Raw genomic sequence first — 8900 nt, 5'->3', positions numbered from 1 at the left:
TCCTATTCCGGTACGATTGAGAACCTGCAGATGATTAGCCGTGCGGTGACAGTGCATTTGGACCCTTTTCACTAGAAGGATGGATGGTAGCCATTGACAACGGTGATCCACCAACACACAGCTTGCCATAGGAGGACGTGCGTGCGTGAATCAGAAAACAGAGGAAAGCAGAATTTCAGAAGACAAAGCATCTCCAAAACTCCAACATATTCTCCATCATTGCATACAAGTATAATTTGTGTTCTACGCTTTTATTCCTTGCAATCAAATTTGATAAGTGAATTATTTTATTGTTTTCCTGACTAAGATTTACAAGATAACCATAGATTGCTTCAAGCCAACAATCTCCGTGGGATCGACCCTTACTCACGTAAGGTATTACTTGGACGACCCAGTGCACTTGCTGGTTAGTGGTACGAGTTGTAAAAAGTGTGATTTACAAATCGTGTACCAAGTTTTTGGCACCGTTGCTGGGGATTATTTGAGTTTGGACAACTGACGGTTTATTTTGTTGCTTAGATTAGAAAAAATTTTTCTTTTTGGTTTAGAGTCTTTTATTATTTATACCTTGTTAAAACACTTTAAACTTATAGCTCAATTAGCTAGAGCGTGGTGCTTATGTTCTTAGTAATTGGCTAGCCTATTTTTAAAATCTTTTTCAAAAATAATTTTTCTTTGAATAAATCTTGTGCCAAACTTTAAGTTTGGTGTTTTCTTGTTGATTTTTCTTTGTTTTTCGAAAATTTTAGTTTGGTTTTCTAAAAATTTTAAGTTTGGTGTTCTTTCTTCATGTTCTTGTGTTCTTGTGAGTCTTCAAAGTGTTCTTGAGTTTCCTTGTGTCTTGATCTTAAAATTTTTAAGTTTGGTGTTCCTTGGTGTTTTCCCCCCAAAATTTTCGAAAACAAGGAGCATTAGATCTAAAAATTTTAAATCTTGTTTTTCTCTCTCCTCTTTAAATCCAAAAATATCTTTTCTCTCTATTTTAAAGAAAATTTTCGAAATCTACCTTTAAAATTCAGATTTTTATTTCAAAATTTAAAAACTTTTTCAAAAATCATCATATCCTTTTCAAAACTTCCTAACCACTTTCTCTCTCCTCATTTTTTCAAAAATCTTCACCTATTTTTATTTATTTTATTTTAATTTATTTTTTTTTCGAAATAAATAAATAATTAAATAAATAAAAATATTTTCTTCTATTTTACATCATCTCCCTTTTTCCATCATGGACCTAAGCAGAAATGAACAGTCCAGGAGGACTTTGGGGTCATATGCTAACCCCTCTACTGCTTCATATGGGAGTAGTATCTGCATACCCTCCATTGGAGTCAGTAGCTTTGAGTTGAATCCTCAGCTCATTATTATGGTGCAGCAAAGTTGCCAGTATTCCGGTCTTCCACAGGAAGAACCTACAGAGTTTCTGGCACAGTTTTTACAGATTGCTGACACAGTACATGATAAGGAAGTAGATCAGGATGTCTACAGATTATTACTGTTTTCATTTGCTGTAAAAGACCAAGCTAAGAGGTGGTTAAACAACCAACCTAAGGCCAGCATAAGGACATGGAAACAGCTGACAGAAAAATTCATGAATAAATACTTTCCTCCAAAACGGATGACACAGCTAAGGCTGGACATCCAAGGCTTTAAACAAGGAGATAATGAATCTCTTTATGATGCCTGGGAGAGATACAGAGAGATGCTATGAAAATGCCCCTCTGAAATGTTTTCAGAGTGGGTTCAGTTAGACATCTTCTACTATGGGCTTGCAGAAAGAGCTCAGATGTCTCTAGATTACTCAGCTGGTGGATCTATCCACATAAGAAAGACAATTGAAGAAGCTCAAGAGCTCATTGATACAGTTGCCAGAAATCAGCATCTGTACCTAAGCAGTGACCCTTCCATGAAAGAAGAGGTTAAAACAGTAACTGCTGAACTCAGTCCTGTAAAACAAGCTGCTGAATTCAATCAGCAATTGGACTTTCTAACAAAGCAGTTAGCCGAATTCAAGGACAGACTACAAGAGACAAGGATGGCTAATATAAATATGGAAGAATAATTGAAGCAAACAAAGCAGCAGTTGTCAAAACAAATAACAGAAGAATGCCAAGTAGTTCAATTAAGAAGTGGGAAGACATTAAATACCCCACCTCAAGGCAGCAAGAAGCCAAGAAATGAGCAAACCACCTAAAATCCACCTGAGGACAGTAAGAGCCCAGGAAAAAATAATTCTGGCGCTAAAACGCCAGAACTTGGGTGGAAGGCTGGCGCTGAACGCCCAGACCATGCTCAGGACTGGCGTTCAATGCCACAAACAAGCAAGGATCTGGCGTTGAACGCCCAAAAGAAGCACAGTTCTGGCATTCAGACGCCAGGAACAGATGAGGAGCTGGCGTCTAACGTCACTCCAGCTTCTAACTCTGGCACTCAATTGCCAGTGAGGGATCAGACACACACAAGTGCTGATAACAACCCATCTAAAAAGGCTTCTTCAACCACTTCTGTAAGAAATAAACCTACAGCAACTAAGGTTGAGGAATATAAAGCCAAGATACCTTATCCTCAAAAACTCTGCCAAGAGGAGCAGGATAAGCAATTTGCTCGCTTTGCAGATTATCTCAGGACTCTTGAAATAAAGATTCCATTTGCAGAGGCACTTGAGCAAATACCTTCTTATGCCAAGTTCATGAAAGAGATCTTGAGTCATAAGAAGGATTGGAGAGAAACTGAAAGAGTTCTCCTCACTGAAGAATGCAGTGCAGTCATTTTGAAAAGCTTTCCTGAAAAGCTTAAAGACCCTGGGAGTTTTCTGATACCATGCACATTAGAAGGTAATTGCACCAAGATAGCTTTATGTGATCTTGGGGCAAGCATCAACCTAATACCTACATCCACTATCAGAAAGCTTGGTTTAACTGAAGAAGTCAAACCAACCCGGATATGTCTCCAACTTGCTGATGGCTCCATTAAATACCCATCAGGCGTGATTGAAGACATGATTGTCAGAGTTGGGCCATTTGCCTTTCCCACTAACTTTGTAGTGTTGGAAATGGAGGAGCACAAGAGTGCTACTCTCATTCTAGGAAGACCCTTCCTAGCAACTGGACGAACTCTCATTGATGTCCAACAGGGGGAAATAACCCTGAGAGTCAATGATGATGAGTTTAAGTTGAATGCTGTCAAAGCCATGCAGCATCCAGACACATCAAAAGACTGCATGAAAGTTGATCTTATTGACTCTTTGGTAGAAGAGATCAACATGGCTGTGAGTCTCGAATCAGAGTTGGAAGACATCTTTAAAGATGTTCAGCCTGATTTGGAGGATTCAGAGGAAATGAAAGAGCCTCTAAAATTTCCTCTGGAAGAGGAAAAACCTCCTAAACCCGAGCTCAAACCATTACCACCATCCCTGAAATATGCATTTCTGGGAGAAGGTGACACTTTTCCAGTGATCATAAGCTCTGCTTTAAATCCACAGGAAGAGGAAGCACTTATTCAAGTGCTAAGGACACACAAGACAGCTCTTGGGTGGTCCATAGGTGACCTTAAGGGCATAAGCCCAGCTAGATGCATGCACAAAATCTTATTGAAGGATAATGCTAAACCAGTGGTTCAACCACAGAGGCGGCTAAATCCAGCCATGAAGGAAGTGGTGCAGAAAGAGGTCACCAAACTACTGGAGGCTGGGATTATTTATCCTATTTCTGACAGCCCCTGGGTGAGCCCTGTCCAAGTTGTCCCCAAAAAGGGAGGCATGACAGTGGTTCATAATGAAAAGAATGAACTGGTTCCTACAAGAACAGTTACAGGGTGGCGCATGTGTATTGACTACAGAAGGCTCAATACAGCCATCAGAAAGGATCATTTTCCTTTACCATTCATAGACCAGATGCTAGAAAGACTGGCAGGTCACTGAATAACCAACAGCAGACCTCTCAGATCACTTATCCTTCTTCATCTGCTAATGATGAGTTACTACAATCTATTGATTGGAGACAACATGCCATGGAAAATAACCTTAATTCTACTCTAAATGGTCTGAACTCTACCTTGCAAGCTCTTATCTCACAGATTGGATCAATGAATAACTCCAATAACCAGCCTTTGAGCTCCAGTGGAATCCCCTCTCAACCATTACCCAATCCAAAGGGTGGCATCAATGCCATCACCCTAAGGTCCGGAACCACACTGCAGGAGAGGAATCAGGAGGAGCCAAACCCACCAGAACACGCCTCAGCTGAAGAGGTGGTAGAGGTAGAAGATGTTGAAGAGGAAGAGGACATACAGGACATGGTTGATGAAGAAGAAGTTCAACCACGGGAAGAAGCACCAGAGGACGTTGAAGCTGTGAAGGACACCATTCCCATTCCATTTCCACAACTTGCAAGGAAGTCTAGGAAGCAGCTGGAACCTGATCCCAAAATGGTAGAAATATTCAAAAAGGTTGAGGTAACTGTTCCCCTTTTTGATGTTATTCAGCAGGTACCTAAGTACGCAAAGTTTCTAAAAGATTTATGTATATATAAAGATAAAATTAATGAATTTAGAAACTATTCCTTTAGGTAGTTCTATATCTGCTTTAATGGGAGGTATACCTGAAAAGTGTAGTGATCCGGGTCCATGTATGGTTAATTGTGTTATTGGTGGTGTGATATTTTCTGACTGCATGTGTGATTTAGGAGCATGTGTTAGTATAATGTCTTTGTCTATATATGATAATTTGAGGCTCCCTCCCTTAAAAAGGTCGGCAGCTCGTTTTGTGTTAGTAGATAAAAGCATTATTACGGTGGTTGGAATAGCTGAAGATGTACTAGTGGGTATTAATAGGCTCACATTTTCCATTGACTTTTATATCCTGGAGATGCCCCAAAATGACTCAGAGAAGCCATCATCAATCCTACTAGGAAGACCATTCCTGGAGATGCTTTTTCAGGAACATACTCTTTTGAAATAGATGGCCGAGTAGTAATCTTCAATCTGAATGGAGCTATGAAGCATCCTGCGGATGATCATTCTATCCTCCAGTGCGACATCATAGATGAAACCGTGGCTAAAATTCACCAGGAGGAATTTGAAGAGAAGTACATAGGACAAGGTTCGAGTGTGGGGACACTTTCTGAGGACAATGACAGTGCTTTACCATTGTTACCAGCTCCAGACAACCCAGAGCCTAACCATGAGCAGAAGTTAGAATTGAAACCCCTCCCTCCACACCTCAAATATGCTTATCTGGAGGACAAGTAGAAGTTTCCAGTTATCATTGCAAGGAAACTCACTTCTCAACAAGAAGAGCAGCTAGTTAGTGTGCTGAGGAAGCACAAGAAGGCAATTGGTTGGAGTTTGGCAGACATAGTAGGCATCAACCCTCAGGTCTGTGAGCATAGAATATTTTTAGAAGAGAGAGCAAGACCTGTCCATCAACCCAGAGAAGACTGAACCCCACTATCTTAGAGGTTGTCAAGAAGGAAGTGACCAGACTACTGGAGGTAGATATCATCTACCCCATCTTAGACAGTGAATGGGTAAGCCCAGTACAAGTGGTGCCCAAGAAGTCTGGAGTCACTACAGTGAAGAATGAGCATGGAGAGCTCATGGCAACCAGAGTTCAGAACGCCTGGAGGGTTTGCATTGACTATAGACGCCTAAACCAGGCCACTCGTAAGGATCACTATCCTCTTCCATTCATTGATCAAATGCTAGATCACTTGTCAGGTAAATCACATTATTGTTTCTTAGATGGTTACACAGGCTATTTTCAGATTCATATAGCTCATGAAGATCAGGAAAAGACCACTTTTACATGTCCTTTTGGGACTTATGCTTATAAGAGAATGCCCTTTGGCTTGTGCAATGCACCAGCTACTTTCCAAAGGTGCATGATGAGTCTTTTCTCTAATCTTATTGAGGACTGTATGGAGGTTTTTATGGATGACTTTAGTGTATATGGTGATTCCTTCAATCTTTGCTTAGATAGTTTATCTAGAGTGTTAGATAGATGTGTCAGTACAAACCTTGTATTGAATTTTGAAAAATGTCACTTTATGGTTAAACAAGGGATTGTACTAGGACATGTTGTGTCTAATACTGGCATTTCTGTAGATCCAGCAAAGGTGGATGTTATTTCTAGTTTACCTTACCCCTCCTTTGTGAGGGAAGTCCGTTCGTTTCTTGGCCATGCAGGTTTTTACAGGAGATTCATTAAGGACTTTAGTAAGGTAGCTCTTCCCTTATCCAGACTACTGCAGAAAGATATTGAGTTCGAGTTCAGTGAGGATTACAAACAAGCGTTTGATAAGATGAAGACCACCCTGACTCAAGCTCTAATTGTGAGAGGACCAGACTGGAGCCAGCCATTTGAAATAATGTGTGATGCTTCCAACCATGCTGTAGGTGCAGCACTGGCTCAGCGTGAAGGTAAGGACCCCTTTGTAATTGCTTATGCGTCTAAAACTTTAGATGCCGCTCAGTCTAATTATACTACTACTGAGAAAGAGCTTCTTGCTATTGTTTTTGCTCTGGATAAATTCTGAGCCTATTTACTTGGTACGAAAGTAGTAGTGTACTCAGACCACGCAGCTCTAAAGTATCTATTAGCTAAAAAGGAATCCAAACCAAGGCTTATACGTTGGATACTACTACTACAAGAATTTGATTTAGAAATTAAGGATAGGAGTGGTAACCAGAATCTAGTGGCAGACCATTTGAGTCGCCTTGAGCACATTAAGCATGACTCCACTCCTATAGCTGATAATTTCCCATTTGATAACCTGCACGCAGTATCTGAGGTAGTCCCTTGGTATGCACCTGTAGCTAATTATCTAGTTAGCCGCACTTTTCCTCCAAACTTTACTAAGCATCAAAGAGACAAGCTGAAAAGCGAGTCTAAATATTATATATGGGATGACCCATATTTATGGAGATGTGGCACTGACCAGGTAATTAGACGGTGTGTGCCTCAATCAGAATTCCAATCCATTTTAGAGGCCTGCCACTCATCTGAGAGTGGAGGACATTTTGGCCCTCAAAGAACAGCTAGAAAAACCCTAGACTGTAGATTTTGGTGGCCTACTCTTTTTAGAGACGCTGCTGAATTTTGTAAATCTTGTTTCCCATGCCAAAAATTTGGTAATATATCTAAGAGGGATGAGATGCCTCAACAAATTATGCTTTTCTGTGAAGTTTTTGATGTTTGGGGCATTGACTTTATGGGTCCATTTCCAAATTCTAATGGTTACTTTTATATATTGTTAGCTGTGGATTACGTTTCCAAATGGGTGGAAGCAATTCCTACCCGCATTGATGATGCTAACACTGTTGTTTCCTTTGTTAGAAACCACATTATTTGTCGCTTTGGATCCCCACGAGCAATCGTGAGCGATCAAGGCGCCCATTTTTGTAATAGGAGACTAACAAGATTAATGAAGAAGCATGGGATAATTCATAAAGTTGTAACAGCCTACCATCCTCAGACTAATGGGCAAGCCGAGGTGTCAAACAGAGAGATAAAGTGTATCTTGCAGAAGATAGTCAAACCTCATAGGAGAGACTGGAGCACCAGGCTCCAAGATGCACTTTGGGCATACAGAACATCATACAAGACACCCATTGGGATGAGTCCTTTCCGCTTAGTTTATGGAAAAGCTTGCCATCTCTCAGTTGAAGTAGAGCACAAAGCCTTTTGGGCAGTAAAGGAATGCAATATGGGATTTGAAACAGCCGGAGCTGAGAGGAAGTTACAACTGCAAGAATTAGAAAGCCTTCGCCTGGAAGCTTATGAGAACTCAAGGCTGTAAAAAGAGAAGATGAAGGCTGTACATGATAAGCACATCAAGAGGAGAGAGTTCCAACCTGGGGACTTAGTCCTCCTTTACAAATCTAGACTGAGGCTCATGCCAGGCAAGTTGAGCTCAAGATGGGAAGGTCCATACAGAGTAGAAAAGGCTGAACCGTACGGAGTTTTTCACCTAAGTCATCCTTCAAGCTCTGAACTCATTAAAGTTAATGGACATCGTTTAAAGCTATACCATGGTGAGAAGTTGAAGAAAAACAAGGAGCTCGAGATCTTCCTCCTGGAAGATCCACACATAGCCGAAGACTGAGCTAATGGAGCGTCCAACTTACGGACGTTAAAGCAAAGTGCTAGGTGGGAGACAACCCACCATGGTATGATCGTTCTTTTCTTTATTCTTAGTTTTCTTTTCCAATAACTCTTTTCCTTGTTCGCACATTTAGCTTGCATCTACATTTGCATATTTTTATTTAAAAAAAAAATTCACGCGACGCGACTGTATGAATGACGCGTCTGCGTTGCAGGTGGCTCAGAAAGAATAAGAAAGCGATCAGAAAGTCACGCGAGAGCGTGGCTGGAGGCGTGCCTTTGGCACAAATCACCCCACGCGACCGCATCACCCACGCGGCCACGTGACCTGAAAATCGACGTGAAAAGGGTGCATAGCCGAAAGTTATGCTGGACTGGTGCTGGACTAGCGCTAGACGCACAGCTCTTACCACGCGAACGCGTGCCCCATGCGTCCACGTCATATCCCAATATTGGCCACTCACGCGGTCGCGTGACCCACGCGATCGCGTCACCCAAAATTTGGCAAAATTAAGATTTCGAACAGAGAGTTGTGCGAGAGCGAGGCTGCCCTCGCGCCAGTAGCACAAAACGAGTCACGCGTCCGCGTGACCGACGCGACCGCGTGACCGACGCGACCGCGTCGATTAACTTAAAGCACAAGTCGCGCGAACGCGTCACCCACGCGTCCGCGTTGCCTGTGCCGTACAACTTAACCTAATGTGCCAAAATATCTTATCTTTCTCCCCTCAAATCCTACTTTTTCTTTTCCCTCCTTATTTCTTCCTTCTTCCTTCTTCCTTCTTTCTCACATTCTTCTCCC

This window comes from Arachis ipaensis, chromosome B7 (assembly GCF_059453495.1).
Source record: "Arachis ipaensis isolate K30076 ecotype BB chromosome B7, ASM5945349v1, whole genome shotgun sequence".
Taxonomy (NCBI): Eukaryota; Viridiplantae; Streptophyta; class Magnoliopsida; order Fabales; family Fabaceae; genus Arachis; species Arachis ipaensis.
Note: the sequence above shows the minus strand (reverse complement) of the source record.